The sequence below is a fragment of the Dromiciops gliroides genome, chromosome 1, assembly GCF_019393635.1.
Source record: "Dromiciops gliroides isolate mDroGli1 chromosome 1, mDroGli1.pri, whole genome shotgun sequence".
NCBI classification, from domain to species: Eukaryota; Metazoa; Chordata; class Mammalia; order Microbiotheria; family Microbiotheriidae; genus Dromiciops; species Dromiciops gliroides.
In genome coordinates, this window is record NC_057861.1 from 312,052,783 (window position 1) to 312,069,123 (window position 16,341).

Genomic DNA, 16,341 nt, shown 5'->3' on the forward strand with positions numbered 1-16,341 from the left:
TGTTGTTGTTTGGTTCTTTGTTTTTTTTTTAATTTTGGACTTTTGTTGTATTGCATTAAGGAACAGAAGGATAGTGACACAATGTTCTCTCTCATTTTCTGTTCTAAGCATCAAATGTGTTATTTGCAAGTTTCTATGAATATCACTTGATTGTAACAATAATTAGAATATCAAATTTCTTACTAAGTGACTGATACAAATTAAGACATTTAAAATAACTTTAAATACATTCCAAGATAATTTAGCATATATTCTTTATAGGGTCAGCTATGCTTAGGAATTAAAGGATATGAATTTTATGGAACTATTATTGGAAATTCCTAGGTCATGCAAATGTATAGGGCTAATATCCAAATGTTAAGAAAAAAAATTCCACCATCCTTACTTCTGCAAATATATCCATGTAATCTACATGATATATGAAGAAACCTATGAGGCTTCACAAAATGTCACATGTACAAAGTTTTCAGTCCTTCGAAAGCACTTGATCTCTACAGCTAATTTACAATCAGTCAGTATTTCAATAAAATGAAAATAAGCTTCTACAATGTCCTGTAAACAAAAACTTTCAACAGACTAAGCATAGTCAGTAATTAATACAGTTATTCAGAAAATTATGGCTCCTCCTAAGGAGTACAAGTTCAAACCTTTCAATACCAGAGGTAACCTTTTTATATTCATTTATATGTAATTCATTTAATTTCTTTGTCTAAGCATAACATGTGAAAACTGTCCTCCCACATATCAAAAACATGGAAACATTTTTAGAATAAGGAGTCTTTTTTTTTTTAAATTAACTGATCATATTCCATAAGCTAATCTTGGAAAGAGTTTCTTCCTGGATAGAATACTTTCACTTTTTGGCTTTCACATGCACTTAACTGGAATGAGTCTGTTGTATATCATCTTATGAGCTCACCAAAACATAAATCAGGCCATATAGGTAGTAAAAAAATGATAGCATTTAAAAAGCTAATTTGAACCATCCTTCTTTCTGACAGTGTGCTAGAATATCTACATTCATGATGGCTTTAAGATCATAGAGTCCTGGTCTACTCATATACCTGGAAATATGATATGCCAAGAGTGGCATATTGAGACCCAGGGTAAGCCACTGTGTTGCACAGAGAAACATGATACAGAAGAAAGTGTGGATGAGATATTCCAGAATTAAAACAGGATTGAGTGTATTGTATTAGTCTATATAATTCTTGTAATCAGAATTCAGTTCATCAAATGCTATAATGTGCCAGATGGTGAAGAAAATGAGCATGGCAGTGAGCAGCAGCACCAGCATGTAGCAGAAGGCAGTGAATGTGAATGCCATGGCCCAGTAGAAAGAGGAAAATGGCTGTAGCTGAAGCAACTGAGTTGAAGTCTTATTTGGTTTTTAAAGTCTTTTTAAAGGATATTCTTAAGTTTTTAAAGTTAAGTTTATAAATTGTTTTTAAGTTCCTCCAATAAGTCTTTTTTGTGCTTGGAACCATTTGACATTTCTTATTGAAAAAGGAGTGGCATTTTTAGATTCCATTGTTTTCCTCTATCAACCTGGATCTTCTCTGTCCCCATAGTAGCCATCTATGATTGATTTCTTTCTCATTTGCTTATTCCTTTGTATTTATTTATTTATTTGGTTTTATATTGCTTTTAGCCATAATTTTCTGAGGTCTGACTCAGGGGCCAACCTTGGGTGCTCCTGTTCATTAGGTTGAAGCTTCACCCCTGGAGGCTGGGTCATTCCTGGGGTATTCTCCCTCTCTCTTTTTTCTTATCATTTCTTTTGTTATTTCATGTAATTAAATATCTTTTATTTGAATGAATATGTCCTCTTCTTGGTTGATATAATAACAGAAACAACAAAAATAACAAAAATAATAAATCATTGTTGTCATTTTTTTCCTGCCTAGGCTTCTAACTTTGTGAACTTTAATGGGTACTTTCACTCCTCACCCCCCCCCCCCAGTTTTTCATTCCTCTTTTATGTGTTATCTTCCTTCCAATTAGTGATCTAATTTTCCCAAGTCTACCTCTCCCTTTCCCTTTCTTCCAGTGAATTCCTCTTACCCCTTAACATTATTTTAAAGATGTCATCATGGGTTAGCTAGGTGGCACAGTGGACAAAGCACCAGCTCTGGACCCAGGAGCTGCCGAGCCCAAATCTGGCCCCAGACATAAGCCACCCCACCCTACCTGCTCCCTCACAATGAGGATAAACAAAAAATAAATGCTTTACAGATATCATCCCTTCATATTCAATTCAGACCTGTGTCCTCTAAGTGTACTCCTTTCAGCTGCCCTAATACTGAGAAAGATCTTAAGAGTTAGAAGTATTATCTTCCTATGTAGGAATGTAAATAGTTTAATCTTTTAACATCCCCTCATGATATCTTTTTCCTGTTTACCTTTTTATGGTTCTCTAGGGTCTTCTATTTGAAAGTAAAATTTCCTATTCAGGTCAGTTAATTTCATCAGAAATGCCTGAAAGTCCTCTATTTCATTGAAGTCCTATTTTTCCTCCCTGAAAGATTATACAAAGTTTTGCTGGGTAAGTGATTCTTGGCAGTAGTCCCAGTTCCTTTGCCCTCTGGAATATCATAGTCCATGTCCTCTAGTCCTTTAATGTAGATGCTGATAGATCTTGTTTTATCCTTACTGTAGCTCCACAGTATTTGAATTTCTTTTTTTTAGCTGCTTGAAATATTTTCTTCTTGACCTGGGAGCTCTGGAATTTGGCTATAATATTCCTGAAAGTTTTCATTTTGCGATCACTTTCAGGAGGTGATCAGTGGATTCTTTCAATTTCTATTTTACCTTCTGCTTCTAGAATATCATGGCAATTTTCCCTGACAATTTCTTGGATGATGATGTCTAAGCTCTTATTTTGGTCATGGTTTTCAGGGAGTCCAATGATTTTCAAATTATCTCTCCTGAATCTATTTTCCAGGTCAGCTGTTTTTCCAAGGAGATATTTCGTATTGGCCTCTATTTTTTTGTTTGTTTGTTTGTTTTTGCGGGGCAATGGGGGTTAAGTGACTTGCCCAGGGTCACACATCTAGTAAGTGTCAAAGTGTCTCAGGCCGGATTTGAACTCAGGTACTCCTGAATCCTGGATCAGTGCTTTATCCACTGCAGCACATAAGTGCCCCTGTCCTCTACTGTTTTTAAAATTTATTCATTTGTGTTTGTGTTACTGTGTCTTGTTTTCTTATAAAGTCACTAGCTTCCATTTGTTCAATCCTAATTCTTAGGCAATTATTTTCTTCTGAGAGCTTTTGTATCTCCTTTTTCATGTGGCTTTTCAAGCTGTTGACTTTTTTTTTCATGACTCTCCTGCATTTCTTTCATTTCTCTTTCCATTCTTTCTTCCACCTCTCTAAATCTTCCTTCTATCTCTCCCAATTTCTCTTCAAAGTTCCTTTTGAGCACTTCCATGGCCTGAGAGCAATTCATATTTTTCTTGGAAGCATTTGAAGTAGGGGCCCTGTGGTTGCTATCCTCTTCTGAGGGTGCACCTCAATTTTCCTTGTCACTAAAGAAACTTTCTAAAATTTTCAACTTTCTTTGCTTGCTCATTTTGCCATCTTTTACTTGGCTTTTAATTCCCCCTTACAGTGGGGACCTACTTCCAAGGTACACTGTCCTAAGCTTCAGAGGCCCAGTTGTTTCACTTTGAGGGAGTGCAGGTTTTTCTCTTGCCTGGCCTGTTCTCTGGTCTGAAGATAAACTCAAGCCAACTTGAATTAGCCAGCCAACAGAACTTTGTGTTCTGTGGTGGTTCTTAGCTCTAATGAGCCTGCACCCCTCCCCTGCCTGGGTCTCCTGACACTCCTGATTTCTTTCTGGTTACCCTGCTGGGGTGGGATAGCCAAATTCCCCTTTAGGTCCCACAGACACCCCTGTATTTTCCACCCCACCCCACCCCCACATCCAGCTGTTCAGTCCTCTCACTGACTAAGTTTTGTTCCAGAAGACAGTGGTGCTCCAGCTGACTCAGAGGCTCAGGAGTAAGTTTCTCTAGTGCAGTGTGCCTGTGGTCTGTGTGGGCATGATCAGCATGGCCGTCTGCAAGCTGTCTTTGGCTGGAGAATAATCTCTGCCTATCTCTTTATGGGTTTTGCTGCTCCAGGGTTGTTCTATTTCTCTTTTGGGGGGTAATTGTGTCAAGAGCTCTGTGCATCTAATGTCTTTCCTCCTCCATCTTGGCTCTGCCTCTGGGGTATTCTCAAATTGTCTTAGGAGGACATTGAGTTATCCTATGTTTATTTCTGCTTCCTTGAGGTGATGTTCCATCTCTTTTTTTTTTTTTTTTTGTGGAGGAAATTTTGTGAAAGGTAGTTTAGAAATTAATTACTCTCAGTACTAAAGACATATGCACCTTTCACAAAATATATTTTCCTGTTTATCTCTTTTAATTGGGCCTTATTTTTTTTTTCACTTTGTCTGAGATCAAGATTGCTACCTCTGAATTTTTTTTCACTTTGTCTGAGATCAAGATTGCTACCTCTGAATTTCATACTTCAGATGAAGCATAACAGTTTTCTTTAGCTCCCTTATTTTAAATTTTTTTATTTTTTTTAGTGAAGCAATTGGGGTTAAGTGACTTACCCAGGATCACACAGCTAGTAAGTGTTAAGTGTCTGAGGCCAGATTTGAACTCAGGTGCTCCTGAATCCAGGGCCGGTGCTTGATCCACTGCACCACCTAGCTGCCCCTAACTCCCTTATTTTAACTCTGTTATATATTTATGTCTCAGGTGTATTGCTTGTAAAAAAAACTATATTGTTGTATTCTGGCTTCTAATCCATTCTGCTATTATCTTCTGCTTTATGGGTGAGTAAATCCTATTTACATTCAGTTATTATTCCATCCATCTTATTATCTTTTATTTTGCCTTCTTTGTTTTTCTGTCAAAAGCTTGCGAGATTGTTTTGTTTCTGAAAACTGCTTCCCTTAATCTGACTTTCCTCATCCCACTTCCTCTTTTCAATAACCCCTTTCCTTTCTCCTTCCGTATTGGATCACATAAATTACAATACTCAATTTTGTGTATTTTATTTTTCTATCTTTGAACCAGTTTAGATAAGAATGAAGTCCAAATATTCCCTGTTTCCCCTTTCTCTCCTTTTCTACATTGTATAAGTCTTTCCTCATGTATTCCCTTTATGTCGGGCAATTTCCCCATTATTCTTCTCAATTCCTCTCTCTCCCAGAACATTCCTTTTCTATACTCTTCCATTCTTCTTTTGAAAGCTTCCAAACATTATAGAATCCCACCAGAGCATTCTGTTTAAGTAGATTGTCTGTAATATATGTATTTATGACAAAGTTCTGAGGAGTTACCTGTATAATCTCCCCATGTGAGAATGCTGGGTTGTTTTTTTTTTTTTAGTGCCTTATGATTTCTCATGCATGTTTAACTTTTTGTTTTGTTTGTTTGTTTGTTTGCAGGGCAATGAGCGTTAAGTGACTTGCCCAGGGTCACACAGTCAGTAAGTGTCAAGTGTCTGAGGTCGGATTTGAACTCAGGTCCTCCTGAATGTGGGGCTGGTGCTCTATCCATTGTGCCACCTAGCTGCCACCCATGTATTGTTTTTTAGATTCTAATTTGCTCTTCAGCTCTAGTATCAGCTTTTAATTGTAAAAAACTTGAAAATTCTTTTATTTCACTAAAGATCCATTTCCCCCTATATAAGATGTTTTTTTCTATGTAAGTTATTCTTGGTTTTAACCCTTACTGCTTTGCCTTCTGGAATATTATATTCTAAGCTTTCTCTATCTTGATAGTTTGTTTATCTCTGTTTCTTGATAACAACTACAAAATCTTGTGTGATCCCAATATTACACCTTAATATTTGGATTATTTCTTTGTTGCTGCTAGCAGTATTTTATCCTTTACCTGAGAGTACTGGATTTTGCTTATAATATTGTGAGTGGTTGTTTTTGTTGTTTCTTTCTGGAGGTGATTCTTTCAATTTCTACTTTGCCTTCTAATTCTATGCTTGTAGGATAATTTTCCTTTATAATTTAATTTAAAAAATAATCTAGATTCTTTGTTTTGTTTTTTCATTGATTTCACCTAGTGCAATGATTCTTAAAGTATTCCTCAATCTGTTTTCTGTGTCAGTTGTTTTTTCCTATGAGATTGTCAATTTTCTTTTATTTTTTCAGGTTTTTGGGCTCTTTTTAAAAATTATTTCTTAATTTATCTTGGAGATATTGGCTTATACTTGCCCAGTTCTCATTTTAACAGGAGTTATTTTCTTCAGTGAGTTTTTGTTTTTCTTTTACCTTTTGGCCAATTGTAATTTTAAGGAGTTATTTTCTTCAGTTTTTTCTGTGTACCTTTTTTTTAAACCAAGCCATTAATTCTCTTTTCATAACTTTCCTGCATAGTTTTCATTTTTTTAATTGATTTTCCTCTACCACTCATTTTTTCTCTATTTTCTCTCTCTCTTAAAAAAAAATCAAACACACAAACAAACAAGCAAAAACAAAAAACAAACAAAAAAACCCACCTCTTATAGGAACTCTTGTTGAGCTTGGATACAATCTGTATTTTTCTTTCAGGCTTTACTTATAGATGTTTTAAAATTAATGTCTTCTTCTCTATTTGTGTCTTGAACTTCCCTGTTATTTTAGTAGCTTTTTACTATCTGGTTCTTTTTTGTTTGCCCATTTTCCAGTCTAATTCTTGACTTTGATTTTATATTAGTATTGGATTTTGCTCACTTTTGGGGTGTGTGTTATTTGAAATATCAGGGGGAAGCCTGCCTTTGTCTAAACTATTGGGCAACTTAGCTGGGGTTTCTAATATATTGTTGCTTATAAATTAGAGGCTATTGAACCAGTTTTGGCAGCAACAATTTGTTATTCTTTTACTGCATGTATACCCAGCATGGAGTCCCAAGAAGGGGGGGTGAGTATTAGGGATAAGCTTGGTAAGAGAGAGAGAGCACATGACTCAAAATAGACTTACATTACTGAGAGAGAGAGAGAGAGAGAGAAAGAGAGAGAGAGAAGAGAATGTGTGGCTGGTTCACTTGGTGTCCCTGGCACCAGAGAGAGATAGAGAGCACATGGCTCTGAAGTAGAGTTCAGAAGCCCCATACTACCAAGAAAAAGTGTGATGTTGGGCATGGGTTTAATTGATCAAATCGATCATGAGACATCAGAAAGAATTACAAGACTCAGTGACTCAGGTTCCCAAGTTTTATTGTAATACTGTGAGTGACCACATGGATACCACCAAGGAGGTGTCTCAAATGGGGGAAGAAGAATAGTTGTATTTATAGTGAGAAAAAGTGGGTTATCTCCTCATTATCTTAGTCTGCTCCTTGTGTGAAGTTCATGGGAGGTCTTGTTGTAATTTGGACTTCCTGGGGTCCTAAAATAACCCCTGAGGCAGGTACCTTTTTCCCTGGGTTTTGTTTTTTGGGGTTCGCATGTCATAAAGTGAACCTAAGGATACATATGGTCTTTTCTGTGCCTGTTCATAAAGACATGCTTAGACTTGTCAGAGGCAGAGGGTCTCTCTGTTTATGATATCTCTTTACTTAAGATCTGTTTTCTAGGTCTTCTGTCATCTAGGAATATTAATGGTTATTAATGGTTAATGGTCCCTGGTTACTGTCTCTGTTGATGGTAAGGATTATAGGGACAAACCTTCTTGGTTACTGTAAGAATACAAACCTTAGTTTCTCTGTTAGCCCTTTTAGGTACTATTGATAAGGACTCAAGCCTCAGCCTATATGTTAACAACCCTTTTAGCCTCCTCCATCAAGAGCTCAGCCTTCCTTAGCTAGAGTCCACCCCAGAATCACCTCAAGTCCTACATTACTTAAAGGGGGAAGAGAGACTCCCAGAGAGAGAGAGAGAGAGAGAGAGAGAGAGAGAGAGAGAGACAGAGAGACAGAGAGACAGAGAGAGACAGAGAGAGAGAGACAGAGAGAGAGAGAGCTAGTGGAGAGTGGCAAGTCCCTCAGGGTCCCCAGCACAAAAGAGAGAGTGAACACAAGCCTCCTGTGGTCCACTCCCATTATTGCTTCAGTAGGGTTGGCTCTTATACACTACTCAAAGCTAATTGGCTTGATGTGACCTGAGAGTGAGCCGTATAAAATGAGATTTTCCTATCACTTAATGATGTAATGACTTAATGGGGGAGTGTGCAAAGAGACCACCTCTGAAGGGACTGGCAGATGAAGTCCAGGTGGGGCTAATCTTATCTAGTCTCTCTCCATTTCTATGGAGAGCCCTTGGGCTCTTGGCCTGGTTCTAAAAGGGATTAGCTAAAGTTTCTGAGCTAAGCTTTCAAGTGGTAGGGTCATTGTGTCCCCCAAAAATCCATTATTAATAATTATTTTCTCACAAGTGGGGGAGATATGTGGTCTTAGCTTCTGTATTTTTGTATCCTTTTACTGTTTTTACATCTCAGTCTGGGGACCTGTATATTTCTAGTTCTTCCAAAATGGTGTGATCTCAGAAGAACTCTATTCACTTCCCTCCTGAACTGCTTTTTGCAAGTCCTGATCCAAGTTAGAGTCTGTTGACTTGCAAATTGTTGAATTTCCATCCAGTGTGAGTAGACTCAGTGGCTCTTAGGTTATGCAGGTTCTGAGTGACTGAACTATTTTTTTCCCTTGGTTTTGTTCTCCTGCCTTTGTTTATTCTACTGCATGTTTATTGCAAGGCTAAATGTTAGAACTGTGTCCTCACTCTGCTTGTTGGCTTAAAACCACACAGCTATGATTCTGAAATATATTGCTTATTCCTTACACAGATAGGGTCCCTGTTCTTTCATAACCACAACCCCTCCTCTCTCTCTCTCTCTCTCTCTCTCTCTCTCTCTCTTTAGGGGGTGGGGTGAGGCAATGAGGGTGAAGTGACTTGCCCAGGGTCACACAGCTAGTAAGTGTCAAGTGTTTGAGGCCAGATTTGAACTTGGGTCCTCCTAAATTCCTGAGTTCAAATCCAGCATCAGACTCTTGACATTAACTAGCTGTGTGACCCTGGGCAAGTCACTTAACCCTCACTGCCCTGCAAAAACAAAAACAAACAAGAGAAATTAAGTTAACTACTTACTCTGGGTCCCTGAGAATTCAATTATATTTGAAAGACTTAATATTCCAGTACTTGGTGACAAGTTGCAATGTCTCAGAAGCTAAGAAATTGCCCAAAACTAATCTGGTGAAAACAGTAGCCTAGATCCTAATGCCACCCATAATGATTGCCATATATTCCCAAACCTAGTTGTCCAATTCTATCCCCACCCCAATCCTGATTATTGCCAATATTTTTCATAATGACATGAGTGAAGCTTCTCATACAACAATGCTAAATTTTCAGAAAGTAATTGTTTTGTTAATATGTATTCATTCTGAAGAATTTTAACATGTTGAATGACATGAAAGTACACTTATGCAGAGAAGGCTCTTCACGCACTTCAAATCTCTGCAATGGCAGCACTTATTCACAGAGCTAATGTGGGAAGGGAAGGGCAGGAAGGCAGGAAGGAAGGAGGCAAGACAAGTGAAATGGACATTAACCCCAGAGTCAGAGGACTGGGATGTGAAATTCTTTCTTAGATGTTTCCTGCTTATGTGATATTGAGAAGTCAATTAACTTCTCTATACCTCAGTTTCCTCATTTGTAAAATGAGAATTAGATGGCCAAAGGTCATTCTAAGGTCCAGATTCCTAATCCCTTTTCATATGCAGAGTGGTAGATTATGGAAAAGGAAAATAAAGGAAAATTTCTAATTGGATAGAATTGGACAACTAGGTTTGGGAATATCTGGCAATCATTATGGGTGGCGTTAGGATCTAGGCTGCATCTAAGAAAGACATTTGAAAAATATTCTCATGACCATCAGGTATGCACTCAGAAATGGCTATCCAGACTCAAGGATATCATGGATATATACAGTGAGGAAAAAAACAGAGGTAAGAATCATAACTCAGGAATCAGGAAGGTTTAAGGTAGCACATATCAAAGCAAGGCACTAGGTCATAAAATAGAAAGACAGGCAGAACAGCACATAAAAGTAATAATAGCAAATAGAATTTGAAACTAAGGCAACTTCTAACAAAAGGAGCAAAGTCTCTTAGTTATGCTATGGAGATAAATATCCTAATTGAAGGGAGGAATATAGAATTGAATAAAATACCAGAAGCTGTTACTTTCTTTCTTTTTTTTTTGTTTAGTTTTGCAGGGCAATGAGGGTTAAGTGACTTGCCCAGGGTCACACAGCTAGTAAGTGTCAAGTGTCTGAGGTTGGATTTGAACCCAGGTCCTCCTGAATCCAGGGCAGGTGCTTTATCCACTGCTCGACCTAGCTGACCCCAGAAGCTGTTACTTTCACACAACTGAATCCAGAACTGGAAACCTATCTTTTATTATTTCCTTTTACTTGTTTTCCCAGTATTTATCTTTTTTGCCTAATTAGACTGCAAGCTGCTTGAGGACAAGCCCTGTTTATTCAGACTTTGTTGCATTCTCCTGGAGTGTTAGATATCCTTATAACAGGTGCTCAATAAATAATTGGTGTTTGCATTCTGAATCTTTAATCAGACTGTTTCCTAGGCCTGGAATGATTTTTTTCCCTCTCTTCCTTTGACTATGGAATTCCTATATATCCTTTACATTCCACATTAAATGCCAATTCCTCCAGGATTTCTTTTCTGATCCCCTTTTTTTCTGAAGATACAACTTTACATATATCTTCCAAAGTCTGTGTCTTTTTTCACTATGTATGTTTTAGGTTAGTCTCCAAGAGAGTTGGGAACCATTGTGTGTTCACTCTCAAAGCATGAGTGAAAATTTCTTCTCTTCTATGTCATCTCTTCCCCTATTCCTCAAAAAGGGGAGTAATCTTTTCACTAAAGTGCAATCATACCTAAGTATTAGCCTAAGGCTTGAAACCCAGGTCATAGACATAAGGTCCCAGAGCACAACTATCCTATTGCTTGGCTACTGGCCAAGGAGAGTTTCTAATATTCCTCCTCCCAAGAGAAGGATTGTTCTCAGAGTATGTGGCTGGGACAAACCTACAGGTGGGGATCTGGGGGCTACAGATTTTAAAATTAATAGATTACACATGTCAGGAGGTCTAACATATCAGTGGAGTTAGACCTTAATTGGGTCTTTTAATAGAGTCATTAATTAGAGTGTAAACAACATGTAATGGTAAAAGTAGAACTGGGAGTCAGGAGTCTGGGTATTAGTGCCTGACACATAGTAGGCATTTAGTAAATGTTTATTGCCTGTCTAGTGACTAAAATAGCTTTCTTGCTGTGGGCTAGTCAATTAGCTTCTCTGGGCTCTAAATTTCTCATGTAACATGTAAGAACACCAAACTAAATCTTCTATCTTATGTCTTCTATCTTTAAATACTGTGGATTCTATGATTATATCTTTTTAAAAAAATTATTAAATAAAAGTTATTTTTAAAAAGTTGAAAAAAATTCTTGGCATGCTGAATATAGGGTTGTTCTTTGGTTGATAGTCCAAACAGGCATAAATTGTTAAAGCTATCTTGACTTAGCTCTGAGAATTGGTAGAACCATCAATGACAACATGTAGATAAAGTTTTCCTGGTCTTTCCATCTACATAACAAGTTCTTACAGGTAAGAACTGTGTCTTCTACTTGTAAGGGTCTAAAATTCTAGCTAAACTGTCTAAAATATCTAATGAGTGGTTGCCAATAAATTATAAGATTTAGCAAGAGTTAGACTTTTAAGCATTTATTAAGGAGAATAAGAATTTGGTAAAGAGAAAAGAAAAGGCCTACCTTCATCTATCTGTTAAAGGGAGAGTGCATTTCTAGCTCCGCTTTCCACCAGAGTACACAGGAAAGAGTGAGAGTCAGAGCACCAGGCTCCCCCTTCTTCTTCCCACAAGCAAACGTCACTTCCTGATGCCAAAGAAAAGACGTATGGTCTTGACCTCAGAGACCTTTACCTCATGGCAGAGCTTTTCTATAGTAAGTCTCCAGCAGGTGGCGTCATTCTAGTCATTACATACCTCGGTGTATTCCCCACAGCCAAAACAAATTCCACTTTACAGGTGCTCAGTAAAGGTTGACTGATAATCCTGCAAAGAGCTGTATCTATATTTGTCTATTTGTGGTGCTATTACATCACCCAGCATTGCATTTCAATGACATGAGCTTTGAATCAAACCTCCAGTGAGCCACCTAAAGGCAGAGACATAGAAGTAATATTTAGTTTTCAGTATTCTGGAAAAGACTCCAAAACAGCTATAAAATATGATTCTAAATTAGTGGTGCTAACCAATTAAATATGCATTCCAGACTTTATCCCACTGAGTTCCTTTCTATTCAAAATTTTCACCTAGAAGGACTACTCATTTGTTCCAATGATGCTGCTGTTGATTAAAAGCTATTTGGAGTCCCTTTTTGGGAACTTCCTGCAGAGCCAATTTATAGCCATGGAAGAAAATCATACACATTACTTTCCAATCAGACTTCCTTCACTGTACCTTCTAAAAAGAAAACAAAACATAGTCTTAGACATCTTGATGAACCATCTTATTTTCCAGGCTTAGCTCAGAATGACTTCTTATAATTTTCAAAAACCAATTTGAGCTTCCCAGATTAATGATTTGACACCGTTTAAGTATATATATATATATATATATATATATATATATATATATATATATATATATATATATATATATATATATATATATATATATATATATATATATATATATATATATATATAATACCTGCAGATACCAAAGGCTGTTCCTAAAGAGCCATTCTGAGAATATTTTAGTATGATCATAGTTTCACTGGAATCAGTATGTTACTCACACCTGTTTTCCAAGTTGACAACTTTGATGAAGACATTTTATTACATGTATACTTTCTGATATGTCTGTGTAAGTCAGTGGCATCATTTTTAGGTATACCTTATAATTTAAAATTCTTGTGAAAGCATTAGATTCATGTTGCAAAAGAGGGGAGAATATAATAGCCAAAAAGACAAGTAAAGGAACAATCAACTTAGAAAAACAAAAGAAGTAGGGAAAAAAGTGGAAGGAGAACCAAGCATGATGGTTGAGTAAAAGGAGACATTATGGGTCAACTACCTCTGCAATTCTAGCAAAGATCTAAGAAGAAGGTCATGCAAAGTAGTAATTAAGGAAACTCGAGGAGAAACTATACTAGGTTATTTTCCAGGCCAAGATAAAAAAATTGAGCCAGAAGAATTTGACCAGGGAAGAAAAAGTAGAATATCAATGATCTGGGATGACAAACTCAGTCCTTGGGGACTCCAAAACAGGCTGAGCAAGCAGGAGAGTTAGTCCTCCAGAGCAGATTGTGGAGTGAGGTCTTTGTTAAGAACAGAGGAGAGTGACAGTTTGGCTGCTCTGAGTAGACTCAGTCCAGGACCCAGAATGAGGCCAGGGGGGCATTTCTATCCCCCTTTACAGATTGTAGCCCAAGACATAGGCTCAGAACAGCTAGCTGACAAAGGCTAGGTATAACAACCGTCCCATGAAGTTCCATCCAGAGATAAGTCTGACGCTGTGTCTAGATCCCAAAACAGCATCTACTGTCTTGAAAGCCTAGAAAGCCAGACATACAACTGTGCTTTTGATCATGCCACATAGGCTCCTTCAAAATTTGCATCATTCCAGCACATTCCAGCTCCTTGTTATTCCCAAAGAATAAAATATTCAACAGTGAAAAACATAGTGGCTAGATCTCTGGTAAGATAGGGCCAGAACATACAAAGCCATGGTATTTCCAATATATGTGAATAAAACTTGGCCCTAACATGAAATCATAAACTTGAAAGCAAGGTCAGAAAAATGAGTAATCTAAAAAAAAAAAGGTTATTTTGATGCTAGGAATATTTAATACTCAAACCTGGAAGAGGAAAATAACTCTAAAACATCTACAAGAAAAGTCTACAAAAAATTGCCTCACAATTTGACCACAAGCACAATTAGCATTGCTAAGAGAAATGAACAAAATAAAAAAATAAAATTATTACATAAATGAGCATGATGGAGGCTAGAATTAAGCAAGAGAGAGAGAGAGAGAGAGAATTAAATGAAAGACTTGGAATGAGAATTAGCAGATTAGCATAAGAAGTAAAAACAAAACAAAAAATACCCAACTAACAAATCCCTCACAGATTGGAATAGAAAAAATAAAAGCCAGTGATGTTATAAAATAGCAGGAAATAGTAAAACAAAATCATTTGAAAAAATAGAACATGTGAGATATTTCATATAAAAAACAACTGACCTGAAAAAAAGATCAAGTAGTTTTGATTTGAGTAACATTGGATTTCATTAAAAGCATAACAAAAAAGATGATAGATATCAAAATTTTATGAAAGAAGAAAATTACTACAAGACATTAGAAAAACAGTACAATGTTGAACATAAAGAGAATCTATTGATAATCTCTGAAAGGAGCCCCCAGTGAAAATTTTGAATAATATCACAACCAAAATCCAGACCTTCAGTCAAAAAAAAAAATATGTAAGCAGCTGGGAAGAAAGAGATCAAGTATAAAGAAACTTTAGTTAATATCACACACACAAACACACACACACACACACACACACACACACATAGCATTTACACTAGGAAAATGGAGAGCATGGAATCTGATATTCCCAATGGTCAAAATATAGAATTACAAACACGAATAGCTTACCAAATAAAGCTGAGTTTAATCTTATAAAAGAAAAATGGAACTAATAAAACAGAGTAATTCCAAGCATTTTTGAAGAAAAGAGCAGGGATAAATAGAAAATTTGAAATAAAAACATGAGATTCAAGAGAAACATTAAAAAGTAATAACAAATAGGCAAGAGGATGGTACTTTATAAGGGTCTTTTATAGTGTTTGAATGTTAATGGGTCAGGGAGGATATGATGCAAATATCCTCTCAGAATCTTATCATCATCAGTGGTCAGACTCAAATAATACAGGGAGGCTGGATTGGTTGATTGATGTTTTGCTAACCTTAATCAAATATAGGAAATGAGAAGAGGGACAAAGGGAGGATGCAATAAAGAAGAAAGGGGGGAAGGAAAGAGGAAAACCTCATAATCCACACATGAAAATAGAAATTTATATAAACAAGTAACTAAGGGTGGCATAGCTCACTTTTATTTGAATTGGTCAAATGAAGGTGCAATGTACATGGACATAGACAAAGTATGTGAAGAAAAGTAGATTACACTCAGGAAACAAGAGGAAACATGGCGAGGCAAAAGGGGAAACTAAGAGGAATTGTAGATTTAGAAAATAATTAGTCCTAAATAGAAGAAATCCTATGTTCAAAGAGGGGATAGTGAAAAGAGGAATATAAGGAATGAGTTTACAGTTTTGAACCAATGATTTCAGTCTGAGTATAGGAAAGAGAAGAGGAGAAGGAAAGAGGAAGCTGATTACATTAAGTGTAAAGAATTATACTGCACATAATCCTCTTCTATGACCCTTTTCTTTATAAAAGAAGTGTGGAGCAAAGAGAGAAAAAGACATAAGAAAACAGAATGGGGTGAAATATACAAATAATGATTATAATTGTTAATGTTAAGCTAATGGGGGCAGCTAGATGGCACAGTGGATAGAGCACCGGCCCTGGATTCAGGAGTACCTGAGTTCAAATCCGGCCTTAGACACTTAACACTTACTAGCTGTGTGACCCTGGGCAAGTCACTTAACCCCAATTGCCTCACTAAAAAAAAAAATGTTAAGCTAATGAACTCACCCATAAAATGGAAAAACATAGCAAAATAAAATGGATATTTCTGAATATAAAAATGTGGAAGTTTTGTACAAATATAATAAAGCTAAGATGAAAGAAAACAGCTGGGAATAATCTTTGCAGCAAGTTTTACTGATAATAAAATATATATATATATATATATATAAATAAAAATAATAAAAAGAATTGATTCAAATTTAGAAAAATGAGGGCCTTTCCTGAACTGATAAATGAACAAAGGAAATGAGTGTATGAATGAATAAAGCATTTATGAAGTACTTGTAATGTGAAAAACACTGTGCTGAGGACTTAAAAACTGATAAGTAAGAAAGTTTCTCTTCTCAAGGAACTCAACATTCTAATGGGGTAGACCATACATATGCCTGGCTTCAGCTACAAGTCAGGTGGAAAGATCCCATGCTCCTTTTGGTCCAAGAGTAAAGCAGATGATACTTTTCTTTAAGTCAGTTTCATTGATAAAATCATATGAGATTCTTAGGTTGAATGATTTCATAGTACCAAGGACTTTGGTGATAAGAACTTACTTTTTGAGTCTTTACAAGATGTGTTGATACCACTTGTA

General features: G+C 36.5%; 1 pseudogene; it reads right to left on the reverse strand.

Moving 5' to 3' along the window:
- Window positions 1-907: 907 nt before the first annotated feature.
- Window positions 908-1,327, reverse strand: LOC122736994 (annotated as a pseudogene).
- Window positions 1,328-16,341: the final 15,014 nt, after the last annotated feature.